This window comes from Pteropus medius, unplaced genomic scaffold (assembly GCF_902729225.1).
Source record: "Pteropus medius unplaced genomic scaffold, Ma_sr-lr_union100, whole genome shotgun sequence".
Lineage (NCBI taxonomy): Eukaryota > Metazoa > Chordata > Mammalia > Chiroptera > Pteropodidae > Pteropus > Pteropus medius.
In genome coordinates this window covers 10,848,489-10,870,286 of record NW_024349799.1, presented here as the reverse complement: position 1 = coordinate 10,870,286, position 21,798 = coordinate 10,848,489, and the positions used below count along the sequence as shown (strand labels likewise).

The window sequence follows — 21,798 nt, the reverse complement described above, 5'->3', positions numbered from 1 at the left end:
ATATAGTATGTCATCTGCAAATAATGACAGTTTTACTTCTTCCTTTCCAATCTGGATGTCCTTTATTTCTTTTTGTCTGACTGCTGTGGCTAGGACTTCCAATACTATGTGGAATAAAAGTGGATATCTTTGTCTCGTTCCTGATGTTAAAGAAAAAGCTTTCCGCTTTTCACCATTGAGTATGAGGTTAGCTGTGGATTTGTCATGTACGACCTTTATTATGTTGAGGTATGTTCCCTCTATCCCCACTTTGCTGAGAGGTTTTTTTTTTTAAATCATAAATGAATGTTGGATTTTGTCAAATGCTTTTTCTGCATCTAATGATATGATATAAGGTTTTTATAAATGCCAGTTTTATTTTTTCATACTATAATACATAATTTTTTTTAACATTTTATTATTTTTATTTTCTCTCTCCCCTCTCCCTTCTGGTAACCATTAGTTTATTGTCCATGTCCATGAGTCTCCGTGATCATAAGATTTTATCCTTCATTTTGTCTATGTGGTGTATCATGTTAATTGATTTGTGGATACTGAACCAGCCTTGTATCTTGGCAATAAATCCCACTTCATCGTGGTGTATGATCTTTTTAATATATTGCTAAATTTGATTTGCTAATATTTTGTTGAGGATTTTTTGCATCTATGTTCATCAGGAATACTGGCCTACAATTTTCCTTTTGTTGTAGTGTGTGTCTGATTTTGATATCAGAGTAATGCTGGCCTTCTAAAATGAGCTTGGGAGCATTCCCTCTTTTTCAAAATTTTTTGAAATAGTTTCAGAAGGATAGGTATTAATTCTTCCTTGAGTGTTTAGTAGAATTCACCTGTGAAGCCATCTGGTCCTGGGCTTTTGTTTGTTGGGAGTTTTTAAATTACTGATTTGATTTTGTTAGAGGATCTGTTCAGATTTCCTGTTTCTTACTGATTCAGCCTTGGAAGATTGTATGTTTCTAGCAATTATCTATGTCTTCCAAGTTGTCCAATTTGTTGGCATATAATTGTTTGCAATATTTCCTTAGAATCTTTTGTATTTCTGTGGTGGCGGTTGTCGCTTCCCTTTTATTTCTGATTTTATTTGGGCACTTTCTTTTTCTTGATGAGTCTGGCCAAAGGTTTGTTTTGTTTATCTTTTCAAATAAACAGCTCTTGATTTCATCGATCTTTTCTATTGTTTTTAGACAATATTTTATTTCCACTCCGATCTTTATTATTTCTTTCCTTCTATTTACTTTGCGTTTTGTTCTTTTTCTAGTTCCTTTAGGTATAAGGTTAGATTATTTATTTGAGATTCTTCTTGTTTCTTGAGGAAGGCCTGTATCGCTATAAATTTTCCTCTTAGAACTGCTTTGGCTATGTCCCATAGATTTTGGGTCATTGTGTTTTCATTTTCATTTGCCTTAAGGTATCTTAATTTCTTCCTTGATCTAACTGTTAACCCATTCATTATTTGGTAGCATGTTATTTAGCCTTCATGTGTTTTTGTGTTTTCCAGTTTTTGTCTTGTAGTTGATTTCTAGTTTCATACTACTGTGATCAGAGAAGATGGTTGATGTAATTTCAGTCTTCTTAAATTTATTGAGACTTGTTTTGTGGCCTAATATGTGGTTTATCCTGGGAAATGTTCCATGTGCACTTGAAAAGAATGTATATGCTGATGCTTTTGGGTGAAATGTCCTAAAAATGTCAATTAAGTCCATCTGGTCTAATGTATCATTTAAGGTCACTGTTTCTTTATTGATTTTCTGTCTGGATGAGCTATCCATTGATGTCAATGGGGTGTAAAAGTCCCTTACTATTACTGTATTACTGTTAATCTCTCCCTTTATGTCTGTCAGTATTTGCTTTATATGTTTAGGTGCTCCTACGTTGGATGTGTAGATGTTTATGAGAATTATATCCTCTTGTTGGATTGATCCCTTTATCACTATGAAATGCCCTTCTTTGTCTTTTGTTATATCCATTGTTTTAACTTCTATTTTGTTTTATAAATATTGCTACCCTAGGTTTTTGTTTGTTTTCATTTGTCTGAAATATCTTTTTCCATCACTTTACTCTCTGGGTATGTCTTTCAATCTGAAGTGGGTCTCTTGTAGGCAGCATATGTATGGGTCTTGTTTTTTTTTTTTTTAATCCATTCAGCTATCTTATGTCTTTTGATTGGAACAGTTAGTCCATTTCCATTTAAAGTAATTATTGATAGGTAGCCAGTTATTGCCATTTTATCAGTTGTTTTCTGATTGTTTTTGTAGTTCTTCTCTGTTCCTTTCTTATTCTCTTGCTCTCTCTATAATGATGACTTTCTAATGTTGTGTTTGGATTCCTTTCTCTGTATTTCTTGTATATTTCTTGTAAGTTTTTGGTTTGTGGTTACCATGTGCTTCCTATATACCAACCTATGTTTACAGCTTCTATTTTAAGTTTATGGTCACTTAAGTTTGAACACATTCTAAAATCACTACAATTTGTATTCACCCTTTCCATGTTTATGTTTTTGTCATCATTTTTTACTTCTTGTGTGTGTCTTTGTGTGTATCCCTTAATTTATTGTTGTAATTACACATGAGCTTCTTATTTTTGCTTTTTAAACTTTGCACTGGCTTTATAGTTGGTTGATCCACTGGTTTTACTAAGTGTTTGCCTTTGTCAGTGAGAATTTTTTTCTTTTCTATATTTTCTTATTCATATTTTTGATCTTTTCTACTTAAAAAAGTTCCTTTAACATTTCTTGCAACACTAGTTTAGTGGTGATGAATTCCTTTAGCTTTTTCTTGTCTGGGAAACTATTTCTCCTTTGACTCTAAATGATAGCTTTGTTGGGTAGAGTAATCTTGGTTGCAGTCTTTGCTTTTCATCTCTTTGAATATTTTATGCCACTCCTTTCTGGCCTGCAATGTTTCTGTTGAAAAATTGACTGATAGTCTTATGGGAGATCCTTTTAACATAACTGCTTTTCCCTTGTTACATTTAAGATTCTCTTTGTCTTTAACCTTTGGCATTTTAATTACGATGTGTCTTGGCATGGGTCTCTTTGGGCTCATATTGTTTGGGACTCTCTATGCTTCCTGGACTTGCATGTCTATTTCCTTTGCCAGGTTAGAAAAGTTTTCAGTCATTATTTCTTCAAATAGGTTCTTAATTCCTTGCTCTCTCTCTTCTCCTTTTGTTACCTCTGTGATATGAACGTTGGTGCACTGAGGTTCTCCCAGAAGTCCCTTAAATTATCCTCTTTTTCTTTTTTCTTTTTGCTTTTCTGATTGTTTTTTTTCCCTTGCCACTTTGTCTTTTAGATCGCTGGTTCAGTCCTCTGCTTCATCTAATTTGATGTAGATTCCCTTTAACGTATTCTTCCTTTTAGACTGGTTCTTTTTTATGGTTTCTCTTTGTTGAGGTTCTCACTGAATTCATCTATTCCTCCCGTAATTTCAGTGAGCAACTTTATAACCAGTGTTTTTAGCTCTGTACCTGGTAGATCGTTTGTCTCCATTTTATTTAGTTCTTTATCTGGAGTTTCATCTTGTTCTTTCATTTGGGACATGTTTCTCTGTCTCCTCATTTTTGCTGTCTCCCTGTGTTTGTTTCTATGTATTAGGTAGACCTGCTCTGTCTCCCCATCTTGGCAGAGGGGCCTTTTGTTAGTATGTGTCCTAGGAGGCCCAGTGGTGCAGTCTCCCTGTCACCTTAGCCAGGTGCTCCTGGAGTGTACCTTGTGTGGGTAGTGTGTGCCTTCCTGTTGCAGTTGAGCCTTGATTGCTGTTGGCAAGTCAGTGGGTGGGATTGACTTTCAGGCTGACTGGCTGTGAGGGCTGGCAGTGACTGCAGCGAACAGTTGTTTTGTCAGGATTGACATATGGAGCAGGAGTTGCTTTATCAGGGCTCTGGTGCCAGCTGAGTCCGCCCTTGGGGTGTGTCATTTGTGGAGCCGGTTAAGCGGTGCTCTGGTGTGGTCTGAAGATGGCCGCGGGGTGTGTTGGTTCTGGAGCTTCTTGGGAGGGGCTCTTGTGCAGATCAAGGTCAGCTGCCATTTGTGCTCAGCTTGGGGCTGCCTGGTGGGAGCTACAAAATGATCTGCAATTGGATGCTGCTTCTGCTGGGCTTGGAGGCACTTTGGAGAGGCTATACTGTGAACTGAGGCTCGCTACCACTTGTACTGGATTTACTGAATATAGCACTTTGTCGAAGCTATGTTCTAAGCCAACATTGTCCGCAGCTTTTGTCGGGCTTGAGGCCACCCGATAAGAGTTTCAATGCAAGGTGAGACCAGTTGCCGCTTGCGTTGGGCCGAGGCAGGCAACTTGTATACTATAAGTGGCTTGGGCCAGGCGTGTGAGTTGGGTGGGGCATAGTCTCAGGGAATCACCAGGGTGGGATGACCGGTGTTAGCCAGATTTTGCACCTGTCGTGCCTGCCAGCTGAGTGGGGAGAGCGCTCAACAAAGGATCAATGGCACCTGTCAGCACTTCCGTTTCTAGAGAGAACTGCCCTGACCCCTGCCCTCCCAGCCCTTGCCCTGAAGCCAGTCAACTCAATTCCTCCCCATATGTCCTTGGCGCTTTTTGAGCTGCCACCCCTGCACTGAAGCTCAGAGTGAGTGAGTTTGTGAGCGAGCAAGTCTGTGTGTGGCCCTTCCAGAAGAATGCCTGGGACTCTAGCAGCCCTTCATCTTACTCAGATAAAATCCGTGCTGCTTTTCACAACCAGATGCTATAGGGACTCCTCTTCCCAGCACTGGTACCCCGGTTGGGGAGCCTGGTATGGGGCTGGGAACCTCACTCCTTGTGGGGAACTCCATAGCCAAGATATCCCTCCTGATTCTTAATTACCATACCATGGGGGTGGGACCTGCCTGTTTTGTGTCTCTACCCCTTGTACCAGTCTCGACATGGCTGCTGCTTTATATCCTTACTTATAGAACTTCTGTTCAGGTGGTCTTCAGGTAGTTTTCAATAACTGTTCTATAATTTAGTTGCAATTTTGATGTGGTTGTGGGTGGAGGTGAGCACAGCATTTACCTACTCTGCCATCTTGACTGGAAGTAACTATCATTTAGTTACTTCCAGATTGTGGGACTGGTCCTTCCATGGGCCACCAAAGGCCACCATGCTATCAAAATAAAGGTTCTCTCTTGAGTGGCAACAAGGAAAGCAGAGGGTATGAATGTGGTGGCTGCAGATGAGTTCTGTGCCCCCGTTCCTTTCTCTGCCCCACCTTTCCTGCACCAGCCCGGCAGATGCTTAGACCTCTCCCCGGAGGCCCCGCATGTCCTGGTTGGTTGTCCTCTCCTTCCCACAGGCAATGCTGGCTCTCTGGCATTCCATACCACAGGCCCAGACCATGGGGTGGAGGAGCCTAGGTTGGCAGGAGAGCAAGGGGAGATGGTGCAGAGAACCACCAGTGTGCAGAGCACGTGTTGACTGGCCTCACCTCCATGTCCTCTCAGCTACATTTCTGCAGCATGCCCCGCTTTCTCAGATCACAGATAGTAATGTGTGGCGAACATCGACTTCTAACTTCCCAACAACATCCCTTAACTGACTGAGAATCAATCAGAGATACATTAGAAAAGAAAGGCAGCATTCAGTGGTGGTCCCCACACTTCCCTCGGATTTCTGCTTGGCATTTTCTCAGCCCATTTGAGATCTCTCCCAATTACTTTGAGGCCTGAATCCAAGAGCAGAGGTCTGAGGGCTAGAGAGTCTGGAGTCCTCCTATATAATCCTTGTCCAAGTCACTCAAACTTCTGTGAGTCTGTCTTGTGTAACCATCCAATGTATGTAATAAATAAACTCCTTGTTTACTTTATCAATCAAGGTAAATGGATGAATAATTTTATTCACCCATCAGTGTAACCATCTGCTCTCAAGGCACTTACTGAGTACTCACTCCATGTCAGGCACTGTGCTAGAAATACAGAAAATGAGTGGCAAAGAGAAGGAGTCTTCCCTCAGCCTCAGCAGGCTGCCTGCCCACACGGGGATTTGTCTGGTTGAGTCTTTCATTCTGAAAGATGTGAAGCACTATATGTGGGGAGCAGATACTATTATTTTGCTTCGTAGAAGGAATTTTCACTCCTTTCTCAAGTAAGTGCTAAGAACCTCTAAAAGAGATGGTGGTTAGAGATACTGCTGAATCCGTTCATGTTAGTTATACATTTTTAGCACAGTTCATAATTTGGTATGAATGCTCCCATTCCTTTCCTTGGCACAGCCCTGAGCAGCCCTGCCCTGATTCCCAGCCTGTCTTTATGGGGCTTCTGCGGGGTTTGGGCACAAAGAAGGGTTTGAGTGGCTACATGTGTTGAGTTTATAATAGAACAATGAGGAAAGGAAGAAACACCAGCCTTCTGGTCTGAAGATCTAGGCTGAGCAACTCCTGGCTAGTGCCATCCACACAGTGCCTTCAACAGGCAAAAAGGTAAGTGCATTGAGTTTGGTGGTTCCTCAATAAGTTAAACACAGAATTACTACATGACCCAGTAATTCCACTCCCGGTATATACCCCAAAGAATTAAAAACAGAACAAAAACTCGTACAGAAATATTTACAGCAGCATTATTTGCAATAAACAAAATGCAAATGTCTATCAACTAATGAAGGGACAGACAAAATGTGGCATACCCATTCAATGAAATATGATTCAGCCATAAAAAGGAATAAAGCACTGCTACATGGATAAACCTTAAAACATTATGCTACATTAAAGAGACCAGACACAAAAAGGCATATTGTATAATTCTGCTGACATGAAATGTAAGCATAGGCAAATCTATAGAGACAGAAAACAGATCAGTGAAGTGAGGGCATGGCAGGACTGCTTAAAGTTGTATGGGGTTTTCTTCTGCGGTGATGAAAATATTCTGGAACTAGCCAGTGGCGATGGTTGCACAACATTGTGAATACAGTAAACTTGGTGAATAATAAATTTTATGTGTATTTTACCACAATAATTTTAAAAAGTGGATTATCTAATGGAAAAATGAGAACTTGCCCTCAAACCATGTTTTCTTTCCCCATTCCAAGTTCAACCAAAATGGTTTTAAGACCAGCAAGGGATTTCTTCTGCCTATTCTGGAGACAGAGTGTAGCAGGGCTCAATTGGGAGATGGCATGTGGACACTCCAGGGTAGTCAAGTGACATCTCTTGCTGGAGCTTCGTAAACTGGCAATCTTTAATAGCGCCAGAGCACCTTCCTTAAAGAAAGCGGATTTTACAGATGGAGGTAGTATATCTCCCTCTGAGGGTGCGCCAAGCCAAATGACAGCTGCTGATGGAGGCTGGCTACAGGGGGAGGGGTTTTTCTTTCCGATCTTGTGTTACAGGATTTAATGGCTCAACAAACTGTGGAATTTGGGGACTTTCATCTTGTTTCATCTGTTCCAAGCCATCACTGCAGGCAAATGGCCTTTATCAAGTTACCTTCTTTCATTTTTCATTTAGACTCCTGTCCTCTGCTCATTAGAGAAATCCATGGGTGAATGCAAGACTTGATCAATGTGAGTCCGTGTGCCAGAAGTGCATTTATGGGTCCTGCAGAAAATGGGGTAACACAGGTCTCCAGAAGCTGAATCAGCCCAGAAAGTTTCCCCTCTGGTGCAGACACCTGGTCAGCTGGGATTAGGAGACTCCCACCCAATGGCCTGCCCAATGCAGAGTAGGACTTGAGGGAGTGAGTGAGCCACTTTCTCCTCTCGATGGCATTCCCTACTGGAGTCGTAGTGATCCTGGGTGTAATACATGCTCTTTAAAGGGAACAGGACGGAAGTGAGGTGAAGTGCGGTACCTCTGTGACTATATTCTCTGGGGATGTGGCAAGGAGTTCCTGAGAATGTTAGGCTAATGCAATGTTCTCATGTGTTTGGTCACAGGATGTGGTGGGAGGAAGCTCGCCTTGTACCAAGAGCAGGTAGGTAGTAAATAGATGCTTTTCAAAGTGATCATAAATGAAGTTAGGTGTTTCACGATAAACCCTGGAGTCATAGAGACAGGCCGTTCTTCATCTGGGTGCCGCCTGGCAGCAAATGCGTGCGTTCTGACTTCTGACTTTCACTGAACACAGTGGCTACTGACGGGGCGTCTGGAGCTCACGCCTGCAGCTGTTCACTGTGCGTGTCACTTCCTTCAAGAAGCAAATCCCTCTGCTCATGTCAAACCACAGAGGGCAGGCCTTTCAAAATCCTGCTTTAGGTAATGCTACTTCTGTTTTTGTCAGGGTCAAATGGATATTTTTACTTTGGTCATTTCTAAAGCAAGTCTCAGAGTTCAGCACGCATGCAATCCTGAGAGTGGAGGTATTGTATCTCCTGGTCTATTGAGTCCTTTTTGGGTTTGCAGTTGGTGAAGGATGAAGTGAGGTGACATCATTTTTATTTAGAAAATAAAACTCTCATCACTAAAGGCTTGCGTCAGGCAGCTTGTCCCGAGGCCCAGTGCAGCCTGGCACCTGCCTCCAGCACATCACTGAACTGGCCTGGCTCCCACATCCCGTGGGCAGAATCCCCACGTACCCTGAGTGTGGTCCTGACGCAGCTCCCGGCCCCTCTCAGCCATGCTGCCCTTCCCCCACTGCTCTCTTCTCACTGACCTCCATCACCCACTTCTCCCCAGCCTGTTTCCCTTCTCAAGGCAGCTATATACCGAGCACTTATAATGGGCTCGGCCACATCCAGATAAAGAACACAAATGAGTAGGACACAGAACCTGAGCGCAAGCAAGGCACTCTCATTCTCAACAGGGAGTTGGGCAAATGTTCATGCCCTGTGATACACGCAGGATGCAGAGAGGAGGGCCACCTAAGCTTGGTGGCTGGGATGAGCTTCAAGAAGGGGTGACATCCAGACTGGCACCTCAAAGTAGGAATCCTGCAGGAGCATTTTTTTCCCCTCACTTCTTAAAATACTGTTTTATCTTTAGTCTTTTTTATATTATACATTATCCCATAGTCGTGTCACCCATGCCTGTGCTTTCAATTACCCAGTCAGCATCCCTATCTTAGCATGAGGTCCAAGCACATATTTTTAGCCACCCACTAGACAAATCCCTTGACTGTTCCACAGACAGCTGAGTCTTCATGTGTCCAACACTGAGCTCATCCTCTTGGCCCCTGCCCTAAACTGTATCCTTCCTCCGGTCAGGCCTGTCTCAGTGAGAGGTGGCATCGTCTAGCCAGTCAACAAAGCAAATAAGCCAGGATCAGCCTGAACCCCTCCTCTCCCTCCACTGCCCATACTGAGTCACCGCATTCTATTCATTTCACTTTCTCGGTCTCTCTCCACTGCCACTGCCCAGAACCTCAGCCCTTTTCTCTGGTTACTGATGTAGCCTCCTAAGTGACTCCTCTGCCTTCAGTTTGCCCCATACCCTGTTTCAAATGTGTCCTCCACATTGTCATCAGAGAGATCTTTTAAAGGCACAAAAAGATCCTGTCACTCCCCTGTTAAAATCCCTTCAGTCATTCCCCAGAGCTTTTGAGAACCTCCCACCCCCCACTCCCACCTCCAGGCTGAGCTGGGTGTTCATCTCTGTCTCCTGTTTTCTCGCAGCTCTGAGCATGCAATGGTGCGTTGGTTCCAACAGCATGATCAGAGCCGACGAGCTTCCCTGATGGCTTCTGGGTCTCCAGAAACGTGTACAGAATTCTACAGAAAGAATATTTAAAATGAAATTGGAGGCTGAAAGAAAGAAAGGATAATCTCTAGGTGTCAACAAGGAGGAGGGGCTGTGAGGCCAGTGTGGGAGGGAAGGTCCAGCAGAGGCCAAGCCCACGTACATCTGGCTTGAGCAGGAGTCACGCCCTGGCCACATGCAAGGGGGCTGGACTGAGGTCTGGTATTAGGCTGGACCCTCGTAGGCTACCCGGGAAAAGGTCTAGGAAAAGGCTAACAGAAGAAGTCTGCTGTCCAGCCAGGCAAGGTGGCACAGAACCACTGTGTGGGAAGACAAACAGTATTTTAGTAAAAAACGGAAATCTCAAGCTTTTCTCTCTCTTGACTATTTGAAAAGCAAACCCACTGCGGATCACTAAAGGCAAAGAGCAAACCTTAAGAACATCAAGAGAGAGAAGACATTACTTGCAAAGGAAGAGTGGGCCTTCTCATCAATTGTGAGAAAATAATGAAAACACAGACTCTTAAAAGGGTTTAAAGAAAGTAACCATCAACCTAGAATTCTATATGCAATCAATCTTCTGAGCGCGAGGCCCCAGCAAAGCATTTCTCAGACAATATGGGCTCAAGAGTTAGGCAACCTCAGCTCTCAGGTAAAGCATTTCTGAGGGACACGTCATCAGTGAAGATGCTGAATCCGGAGAAAAAGATCAGTACGTGAGATGTGTCGGGAGTAAGTACACAGGCACACAAGTCAATCAAAATAAGCACTCACTGTACAAAAACAAGAAAAACGACTAGCTCTTGGGCTTTGAACAATTTTGAACTAAAATCTCACGTAACGACAACATGAAAGAAGGGGTAGTGTTTCGGGGGAGCATTCAAAGGTCCCTGTCTCCTCTGGGACGGGGGTAGGGAGACTTAAGAACTTTAGGCTTAAGCACAAGTGTGAAGGAAACTCATGGTAAATGAGAACGAGAATGCTAATGTATAACTTTCAAAGAAGGAGAAGGAAGGAGGAAAAGAAAATCTACATCATCTAACGGAAGATAGAAAAGGGGAACAAAAAGCAAAGAAGAAACACGGGAACAATAAAACAAACCAATGTGGATGTGTAACTGGGTGTGTGAGCCCCTGTTAAAAGGGATTTCTTGGATTTAATTTAGAAATGCAGCTATGTGCTATTTTTAAGAGACCCACCTAAATCATCATGACGAAGAAAAGTTAGAAATAAAGGAATGGAGCACAACATACAAGGCAAATGTTAACCACAGGAAAGCTGGCAAAAAGCGTCGCTGGAGAAAGAGCTCATGAGATAATTGTTTTCTTTATCAAAGAGGAATTCACCAAGAAGATACTCTCCAGAAAATAAAAATTAAGTCGTTTGTGTGAAATTGTGTGAAATTTGCAAAGCTACAGTCGACTCTCCACCCATCCGAGCTTTCACTTTCCGCAGTTTCAATTGCCCACGGTTAATCATTATCTGAAAATATTAAGTGAAAAATTCCAGAAATAATTCACAAGTGTTAAATTGTGCACTGTTCTGAAGTCTCATGCCATCCCACTCTGTCCTGCCTGGGATGTGAATCATCTCTTTGTCTAGTGTATCTTCTGTATATGCTACCTGCCTGTTAGTCACTTAGTAGCTGTCTCAGTTATCAGATCGGTTATCAGCGAGAGAGACCACATTCATATAACTTTTGTTAAAGTATATCGTTATAATTCTATTTTATTATGTTATTATTGTTAATCTCTTACTGTGCCTAATTTACAAATTAAACTTTATCACAGGTATGTACATATAGGAAACAACATGGTATATATACATTGGTTTTGGTACTATCTATGGCTTTAGGCATCCACTGGGGGTCTTGGACTGTATCCTTCGTGGATAGAATGGGACTCTGTATAATGCCATGCCCACAATCACAGTAAACAATCAATATACTTTCCTAAAAAACATATAGATCAGGAGACGATATTAAGAGAGATTTAAACCCAATTAATAAGCTATGTGTATGTGCATATTCACTATGCTCAACAATTAAAGAATACACATTATTTTAAAGTACACATGGAACAGGTATTAGATCATAAAAGGAAGTTGAATAAATAGTTGAGAATTAGCATCAGACAAACTATCTGACCATAATGCAATAAAAATAGAAATCTAAAGAATATAAAACAGTAGCAAAAAAGCATACGGGCTTACTAAATGCTTTACAAATATCAATTTATGAAATCTTCATGACAGCATGAGGTAAGTTCCATTTTCAGAAGAGGAAATGAAGCCCAAGGAGAGTAAGTACCTGCCAAGGTCACACAGGAGAACCAGGATTTGAACCCAGGTGACCGGGCCAGAGTCCAAGGCTTAGGCTCTGTCTATCCTGCCACTAAAATAGTCATTAGAATATAATTGTTAGCTGTTTTCCCTATTTACTATGTGCTTCTGAGCAAAGAAGAGAGCTGAGCATTTTTCTTCCCCTATGAAGAGCTCCTAGTGTAGTATCTGATAGAAAACAGGAGTTCCATAAATGTCTACAGAAAGAATGAAAACTCACTTTGAAATAAGACACCAACCAGAAGACCTGAGGCCAGCATCCAGCATCTTCAAAGTGAGGTTGTTGAGAAGCGAGTTGCAACCATCAGTGAGCTTGGGTTGGACCCAAAAGTCGTCAGTTGGGATGTGTGTGTCCTGGTACCTTGCTCTGTGCCAGGGTCTGTTTATGTGGACAGTGTGATTCAGGTGTATTAAGAGGAATCAGGGATGCTCACTATTCAAAGAACACTTTTTTGGGAGCTGGAGAGTCATTTCACTTTACCTTGCTTTGTAAATCCAAACTTTCACATCTGCGGTGCTCCCTTCCCATTACTATCGACGTTCTCAGGGAAATTATGAGGTCGGGTGATAAACATTTGGACTGATGGATTGTGGAAACATAGGCAAGGTTAGAGAGGTTCCAGGAATTACGTCGATGAACATGTCATTTTTTTTGAGGTTGAATAAGATGAGCAGACACTGGCTCTATGTGTTTCTCAGTAATATCTTAAGTGATGTGGACAGATATTTCTGATGATCACTTATCTGTTTGCTGGCTATGGCTGGTGCTATTTAGCAGCATGCCTTGTGTAGGTGTAAAGGGGTCTCGGATTGGGGGAGAGGAGGGTGAAAATCATCAGCCATCTGTGGAGAACCTACTATGGATGAGGCGCTGTATTAAACATCTTACGTGCATCATCTCATTTAATCCTTTCCTAAACATGGTTATGAGGCACTGTCATTATGCCCATGCAATAGATGAAGACGCAGAAGCTTAGAAAGATCAAGTAGTTCTTCACAGCTGGAAACCGGTGAGGCCAGGATCTGGGCCCAGGGTGCCTGTCTCTTGAGTGATGGGTTGAACCCCCATTCCTCAGTCCCCACACTGAGTTGCCCTTCTAGTCGCTGTAATGATGCTAATGGTTTAGGCATTTGGACCCACAGCCATGACCCCCCTACTATACACCCACTTTTACCACTTGTTTATTTCTCTTCCTGGCCATTTACTTCTTTCACTCCTTGGCCAGGAGAAGACACTGATGTTTCCAGGCATGGTTGATTCCAGGCTGTCAAAGAATGGGGTGCTCTCCTGGCGCTTGGAGAATTTGTGCATTTTTTTGACTATTCCCCAGTGCACATCGGTACCTTAACTTTCCAGTTAAAGTCCCTGAGGAGGGCCACCACTCTCTCCCAAACACACCTGAACCCTGAACTCCAGCCCCGGGCCTGCCATGCCCTGCACATGCTGTAAATTTCACTTTTAGGTCAAGCTTTCAAGTCCTCCTCATTCTCCGGGGGGCAGTTTGCTGTGTCCTGTCTATAGGGTTTTGGAGATCCCTGTGTGCTGGGGAGGCCCAGGTAGCTTCAGGGAGAGAGGACAATCAGAGCTTGAGGGACATTGTCGAAGGACACCAGCTAAGCTGGGTGAGCCTACGGGGCTCAGTGTGAGCCTGTTCTACAGGAACTCAGCACGCTGCCCCATGTCTCCGTCTTCCTCCATGTCTGTGGGGAGCAGTATGAGGAAGAGACATCAGGTCGCGATGTGGATCAGGGTGCTGAGAGCCTAGTTTATTTGGATGATGTGGCTGCATATCAAAGCCACGGGGTACACAGCCCAAGAGGTTGCACCCTCACAGAGGGCAGACAGAGAAGTCCCTCCCGTCTGCGCACTCTTTAGACCTTTAATGGTGCCTAACATCACACTTTATATTGCAGCTGTTTGTTGATAAGTTGGCCTCCCTCCCCTGACTGTGAGTTTCTTGAGGACAGAGACTGTTTTATTCTTTATCTTGCAACCCAGAGCCATAGACGCAGCTATTAGATATAGAACGTGTTTCAAGACAATGGAAGAACTCCTGAATTCATGGCAAAACTTTTTCTTAGTTCCCATCTCTGTTCAAAAAATGCCATCCTAAAAACCCCGAACCCAATGGAAATCTGAATTATGCATTCTTTTGATGGTCTTCTTTTCAGTATATATGTCTCCAGTGTGTTTATGTGCAGCTCTCAGCCAGCTTAAATGTTCAATTCTTGGCCGACCAGGACTGGGATCCTGTTAGTGCCTTTGTAGAGTGACCCATGGCCACACACAAATATAAGCTCAAATGCTTCTTGGTAATAATGGTGAGTCGAATAGGTAAATATAGAATGGTGTTCCTGACAAACCACTAAAAACCATCTGTTCAAAGGAAGATGTGGGTCCTGCTGCATGTTCAATCTAATCTTATTTAGCACCTTCATTAATGATGTGAATAGAAAATAAACACCAATGTTCACAGATGGTGCTAACTTTGGAGGTGCTGTTAGCAGAAGTGTCAAGAGAGGAGAAGTATAAACGTAAGCAGGAAACAGTAAAGATGTGTTTAAAAAAAAAAAAAGGTTCGACACAGCAAAGGGGGAAAAAAAAATCTCTCAAACGGATATTTTTGGATGAAATAAAACCCTGAAGACATTAGAGCATAAAGCACTGAGATGAAATGTTGAAGGGAGAGAAAGAGAAAGAGGAAAGGCGAGGTGTGAGGAGAAAGGGGGAGGGAGGGAAGGTTTCAGATGGCTGTCAGAGGACCTGAAAGCCCCAGAGCTCAGTGCCCTCTTTGTTAAGAGATGATGGGACACAGCCTGGGCACCCTCCTGAGAAGCAGCCAGATCCCAGGCCTGTGACACCGTCCTATTCACAGCTGCTGTCCCATTTGTTTTGTGGTAAAGTTTGGTTCGGTTTGGTGGTGTTTTATTTTGTTGCTTCTGGTTTTTTTTTTGTTCTTTCCTCATATTTGAGGGAGCTGTGGGTATGGTTTTATTCTTTTAATTTTGGTTTTAAAAGGTTTCATTATCCCTGGCATAAAGCATTAATTTGGACATTTTGGGAGGGACAGAAGAATGCGCACTTTAAAAAGTCCATATTCCAAATATATAAAGCAAAATGGAATATTCTCGGCACCTGGGTCTCTGATGTTGGAGGGGAAACAAATCAGAGACCAAGCGGCACTCACGAGGCCTCTGAGACAAGGGTGAGCTCAGCCAGGTCACCTCAGACAAGGGGAGGCCGTGCCCTGGCCCACCTTGCCAGGAGAGGGCTGATGATACACAAAGAGTAGGAACCTTCTGGTTGACAGAAACAGAACCAGGAGTCTCTCTGGGACAGATGACAAGCAAGGAGTTTAGGCTTAACTTTGCAGGCAGTTGGAACCTTCAGGATTCCTGAGTAGAGAAGACAGTTGTTCAGTGGTCTTACCACTATCTGAAATGACTTGTTTGATTCTTGGCTTGTTTACTGTCTGTCTTCCCATGGCTCCTGCCTCCTCCCCAAAGTTAAGCTCCATGGGAGGGGGACCCTGTACATACTGCTGTGTCTAAAAGAGTGTCTGGCATATAGTAGGTGCTTAATAAAAGAGCAAATACATGATATTGATAGGAAGCGGGTGATGTGAAAGATAGATGGATGGGGTACTTTAAGGCAGGAAGACCAGTTAGGAAACTGTAAATCAAGGAAGAGAGCGCTGTGGAAGGCAAAGGCCGGTCAAGTTTAAGGGCTGATTCTGAATAAGAACTTGATGATTGACTGTATGTAGATGGTACCAGGGAGAGTCTACCATGTCCCTAGGTTTTTAGCTTGGGGGATGGAGAAAGAGAGAATGAGTTTGGTTTTGGACCATGTTGAGTCTGACTTTCTCTGGAAAATGATCCAGAGATTTTTCTCTACATTATGTGGACTCAGGGGTTCACAACTCATTGCTCTTCTATTACGTGATCCACTCAATCACATATCGAAATTATTTCACAAAACTTATTTTGTGAGCAAATCCTATTATAAAATCAGTATTTACAATATGCCTGTGGTTCTGTGCTCTATTAAGCCAATGAGGCTGGAATTTGAAACTTTAGTGTTAAAATGGCAAGTATAGCACCTGCCTGCACAACTGTGCCTTCGGCAACCTGGCCGCCACTCACTTACCCAAACTCCCTAACATTTCTACATTTAAGCAGCATTCCTAGGAGTGATAGTGCAATTTATATAGGAAAAAGAGAAAGGTCTAATCCTTGCTTCACAAATAGAAAGTCCAATTCTCTAAAACTGTGGTGACCTAAAAGAATTTGGAAACATTGTTGATCAATGTTCAACAATAATCAGCAAATTATGGTTTACTGAATGGTTAGTTCAAGTCCCTGTTTAGGGGCTGTTAGCCCATCAAACAGCTTGCTGAGCCTGGGAAAAGTGATTTCTCTCGGATACTAACCAGTCTTTCAGAACTTTGGCTGTAACACTCCCAGGAGTCAGACACCCCAGCTGGCAGCAATAGCAGGGAAGAGATGGGGACCGGGGAGTGGGGCGACTTCCAGGTTCTGTATATTTCTAGGAATGCGGCTTAATCAAGGGCAGAAACGATGGGGCATGGTGGTGAGAACCAGCTAGTCTAAGTTTCGAGTCTAGTATGGCTCTGGGCGATTAGTTAACCCTTTTAAGCTCCATTTCTTTAACTGGGATAATTCGGAGCAGTAATACTCTCTCTTCCCAAGAGTTTAGGTGAGAGTTAAAGTAGATATACACATAGTGGCTAGTGCAGTGCCTGGCACCAAGTAAGTGCCCCATTAATGTTTGTTAATTGAGTAAAGTACTTTAATAAAGGAGGTCCTTATGTTTGGAATGTTGGTTAAACAAATGATAGAAGAACTGAAAAGACCCGTGCCCCTGTGTCTGAAGGCCCCTTTGCTCGACTGCAGATATTCCCCTTAAGAAACAACTCTCTACCCGGAGCCATGTTGGCGAAAGGGCCGGTCAATTCCAGAAGGCAGTTTAACTTGTTCTTGGGTATTTTAAAATCCCATTTAAACTTACAAAGGATGCTGCTTTCTTCTTTGGGGCTGATGACACAATTTTTTTAATACATTTTCCACCTCACTCTCATTAAACCTTGCTGCCCATCCACGCAGCTGTGAGCCATGGCAAAGAATATTTGATTAGGTAGCAAATAACTGGGGATTTTTGTTCTGAGGGGAATTCAAAGAGGTCAAAACAGAAGCAACTATCTCATAAACCAACCTCAGAACACTGAGACGAAAAACAAATTGCCCACTTTCTACCACCTGTTTGAGAACAGAAGGGTTTGCACTGAGTTATGTCAGCTAAAAAATGTACCCTCGTCTCACTGTGGTGCAGAAGCCTTTACCACACGAATACTTTTTGATGGAAAATCTACCCCCTACTCCAGTACACCCTTTCATGCTGGTAATAACGGAGGAAAAGAGGCCTTTCTATCAGTATGTTCTGCACACTTCTTAGCGGCTCTGCTTTTTCTATTCTGCATTTGCTATTTTAAGCGAGTACATAATGCATCAATTTTCAGACTCTTACTCAATGCCATTGCTACAGAAGCGAGAACTCAGTAATCTTGTCAGGCAGCGCAGAGCAATATTCCAACAGACGAAACATTCCATGCAGCCTTATTTCCCTTTTCCTGGGATGGGGCATCTATTTCTAGTTCTATAATGAGAGAGGAACCAGTGGCGGTAGCCCAGTCCTTCTTGCTCAGGAATCCCACATCACAGAAACTACTCACCATGCTGCTGCTGCTGCTGCTGGACACATCAAAGGCCCTGTGGGGGGCTCGAGACCATTCGAGTGCTCTCTTATTTTTTCAGTTCCCAGAAATGGGCTGTTTGGATTCGGGCTGGAGTTTGCTGGCTAGAAATGAGAGTGTGGGTTCTCTCAGGCCACACTTGTATTTTTCCTGCCTGCCACGAAGAGTTCCTATTCTCTCCATGATCACTAATTTGATTTAAGAGCCCAAGAAAAACCTTTATTTCCCTCCCCACCTAGTCTCCTAAGAGATTTTGATGTGAATTGTCCCCATGTGGCTTCATGCCAAATTTGCCTTGACCTTGAGGGCAGACACACTTCTAGTAGAATGTCAATTGCATCTGATATCTTGTGGGCAATTTTGGCAGATTTCCCTGCTGAGTGTGTTTACAGCTTTAGTGGCTTCTAATACAGGCCTTATTTACTGCCTGCAGGGTTACCTGGAAGAGAGAGCAGAACAATCTGCAGATACCCCTATTGGCTCGTAAATGGGTTAGTCACACTGTCCGAAGACTTACTCTTTATACCTGGCTGGTATAAATGGAGTGGGCCACTTCCACCAACCCCTCCAGTTTCTGCTCATTTTATCTCATATCAATTAAAAATGGGACAACAAATTAGATTGAGCGAGTGCATAAGTGATTCTACTGAAAAGTGAATAATTCCATAACAACTCTACACCACTGCTTTTTTTCTAAAGAACTAATTCATAGCATCAAATGATCCAGCCATCCCGATGGGGACCTCGAATTACTGGCTCAACTTCATTAGCATGAAAACAATCAAACCAAATACACTCTCCCTCTGGGGCTGGAAGTCAGACACCCTGAGTAATATTTAGGTCACTGCTGCCCAGGCAAGTCTGAAAAATGGTTCGTGCCCTGATTAGACAGTTACATATTTGTTTTAAATGACTGTTATAGGAGAGGACCCGAGGATTTTTAAGGCGAAGAGAGAAGTTCTATGAGTAGTACTGAAACAATCTGAAGTGGGCTGAAGCACACAACCCCTTTGTCTGGTTTAAAGTATATTAGCATCAGCTTTACAGCCGAAATCCAATCTCCGGGTTTGGTGAGTTTGTGTCCCTATGTCCTCTTGTCTCCATTTCTGGGAGCCCATAGAGCAATGATTCTCAACCTTGATTGTCCATCAGAATTCTCAGAGAAGCATCTGAAAAATAGTGGCCCAACAGTGGTCAGGCCCCACTTCTAGAGATTCTAGATTTTGATTCAGTCGGTCATTGTGTGGGCTCCTGGACACTAGTGTTTTAAAGCCCCAAGTGGTTTCCTGAGCACACTGCCACAGAGCATCAAGGCATCACCTTCCCCAGGAATGACTGGAAGAAGAGCTGGCCCTGCTTTGCCTCAGATAAGTGCTCCAATTAGCTGCTTGGGAAGTGGCTTGGCAAATGACAGGGTTCCCCATATGTCCAATCGATTAATCAAACTTTCTATTAAGATGAACTGTAAGAGCCCCTGGAAGGTCACTTAGCTCAGAGGAGGCCTGTGGAGATGGGCACCCCTCCTGGCACCCTTGCTCACCCTTCGGACACCCTTCTGTCAGCACCCTCTTTCTTGTCTACTTCTCCTCGTCTCTTTATTCAACAGATATATACTGAGACCTGACCATGTGCTGGCCCTTGAAGGTACAGTGGCGTATAAGAGAGGTCTTGCTCCTGCCCTCACGGGACTTAAAGTCTGCTGTGAAAACTTAGTAAACATGAATTACTCAACACTGTTCATCCATAATCCTGTGAAGAGCTCTGAAGGTAAAAAGTACAGAACGCTGCGAAATCACACGGTGGGGGACCGGACCTAGTCTTTTATTCCTACTCTTGGGGGGAATCGGGGAACATTTTCTTGAGCAAGTGATATTAACTTTTAATATCACATTTTATTTTTATAAGTGAACAATAAATGTACATAGTATAATATTCACAGGTACGAAGGTATGTATAGGGAAAGTACACTCTCCTTCCATTCTAGTCTCTGGCGCTCATCCTGTCTTACAAGCAACCACAGTTCAACCTTCTTTAAGGCAGACTTTTCATTTCTGATGTAGGAATGCTAGCGATGGGACTGTGGTTTGTGATGGAAGAAGACACTGGAGGGCCATTGGCTCACGGCTGTGACAAGGGTGGTCCAAGGTTTCTGGCTGTTAATCAGTGTTTCATCATTTAAATATTAGGTGTGACCTTCTGAACATGGAAGAGGTTCATTCTAAACAGACTGTTAAACCAAATGCTCAACCGTGTATTGGACATCATTGGTGTCTAGAAAATGTTTATTTTAAAAATCTACTTAGACCACGGTGTACCTTTTTTTTTCTTTTTTCTTTTTGAATGCCTACAGCACCTGGTCTTCCTAGGTGGTCTCCCATCCAAGTACTAACCAGGCCCGACCCTGCTTAGCTTTTTCGAGATCAGACAAGCTCAATCACGTTCAGGGTGGCATAGTTGTAGACTCATGGTGTACCTTTTTTACAGACACTCTAACAGAGAGGCACAAATCTTTTTCTTTTTCCAAATAGAGCATCAGCTAGAATATGAGCCAATCTGACATTTTAATCCAGTGCCATTAGAGCTGCTATGTTGCCCCAGGACAAAGCTGGATAACAAGGACTGTGAGTTGGGGCTCATTACTGTGGCCCCAGCACCCTCATTACCCTCATTACCAACAGCAGCACGTTTCGCTTAGGTAGCAACAGGACAGCCCCAATCAAAGGAGTTCAAGCCCTGGAAGCACCGCGAACTCTGACCTGGGAACTGCGGTCCCGTCCAGATGAGGAACCCCGGGAGGCGATGAGTTGTCTGAGCCCGGATGAGGTCAGTGAGTTTCCCGGACTTATAGCTCCACGTCGTTCTAGGGGAGCAGCAGTGTGCAAGGTGACCACAGCAGGCCCCAGCCAGAGAGACAGCGAGTTAAGGGGCAGACACCAGGTGAGGGAAGAACAGTTCCCGTTCTTTTAATCCTCTTTAAAAGACTGGTTTCAAGTTAGGCATTAAGGTCCCCAACAATAACAAGTAGGCGGGGCCTCTCTCATGCTGGCAGGTGGGAGGAATCCTCGCCCCAGCCTGGGGCCATCCAGCCAGCCTGGGTTCTGGGTACCTCCAGGGGTCCACAACCTCCAAGGGCTTGGGAAGGGCTGCTGCTCTGGGAACAAGGAAGGTGGGGCAACAAAGGAAAGGAAGGAGAGGGGAGGGGGAGGGAGAACCAGGGGAGCGAGCGAGACAAAGAAAATCTGTACCAGCCTAGGGTGGGCTGTGGCGGGGGAGGCGGCGCCTGGGCAGAGGCTGCCGCTTTTAGCTCCACCGCTCCCGTGGTCGCCATGGCAACGCGGGCATTAGTGATTCCATCTGACATTAAAATGCCGCCGCCGGCCCGGAGCGGGGGTGCTGCGGACGGTAGGGTGGAAAATGTGTGCTCAAACACACGCACGCCCACCGAGGGGGCCGGGCAAGGCTGGCTCGGTTTAGATCGTATTTTTATGCATCACTTATAGTGCCCTTACTCTCAATCCGCCCTCCCTCCTTCCGGCTGTTTTTGTTTGTTTGTCTTTCTAGAGAAGGTGATGATTTGGGGCTTAGATCATCTGTTGGCATATTGATGAGCCCACGGGGCTGCTGAAAGGGAACGGCGATTTAGATTTGGGTCAGCTGAAGGTATATGATTGGTTTAAGACAAAAACATTAAGAAATGGAATACTTAGGGGGAATACCAGGCTTCTTTCTTTTTTTCTTTTTCCTTTTTCTTTTTTTTTAAACCAGGGCTATATATTACCCAGAAATAGTTAAACGGAAAAGGAGGAGAAAGGGTACCCCTGCAGACATGTGAAACAGGATTAGTGAGAACCGTGAAGACTGAGGCCTACAGGAACCACTCTGTAGCAGTTTGCCCCACGTGACAACTTTCCTGCTCAGATTCCTGCTCCAGAAAAAGAAAATCAATCTGCGCAGGTTTTTTTTTTTGTATTTTTTTGGACTTGAAGTCCAACCCCATGGTATTATCTCTCAAACTATTTCAGCATAAACAGGGAAAAGCTCATGAAACTGTACTCTTTGAGGGTGGACTGCTGAGCCCATG

At 43.7% G+C, this 21,798-nt stretch overlaps 1 protein-coding gene and 1 pseudogene across 1 annotated transcript in view; both read right to left on the bottom strand.

Moving 5' to 3' along the window:
- Positions 1-21,798, bottom strand: part of MYO1D (myosin ID) — a 291,298-nt gene that overhangs the window by 7,321 nt on the left and 262,179 nt on the right. The window lies entirely within an intron of this gene.
- Positions 20,059-20,179, bottom strand: LOC120621291 (uncharacterized; annotated as a pseudogene).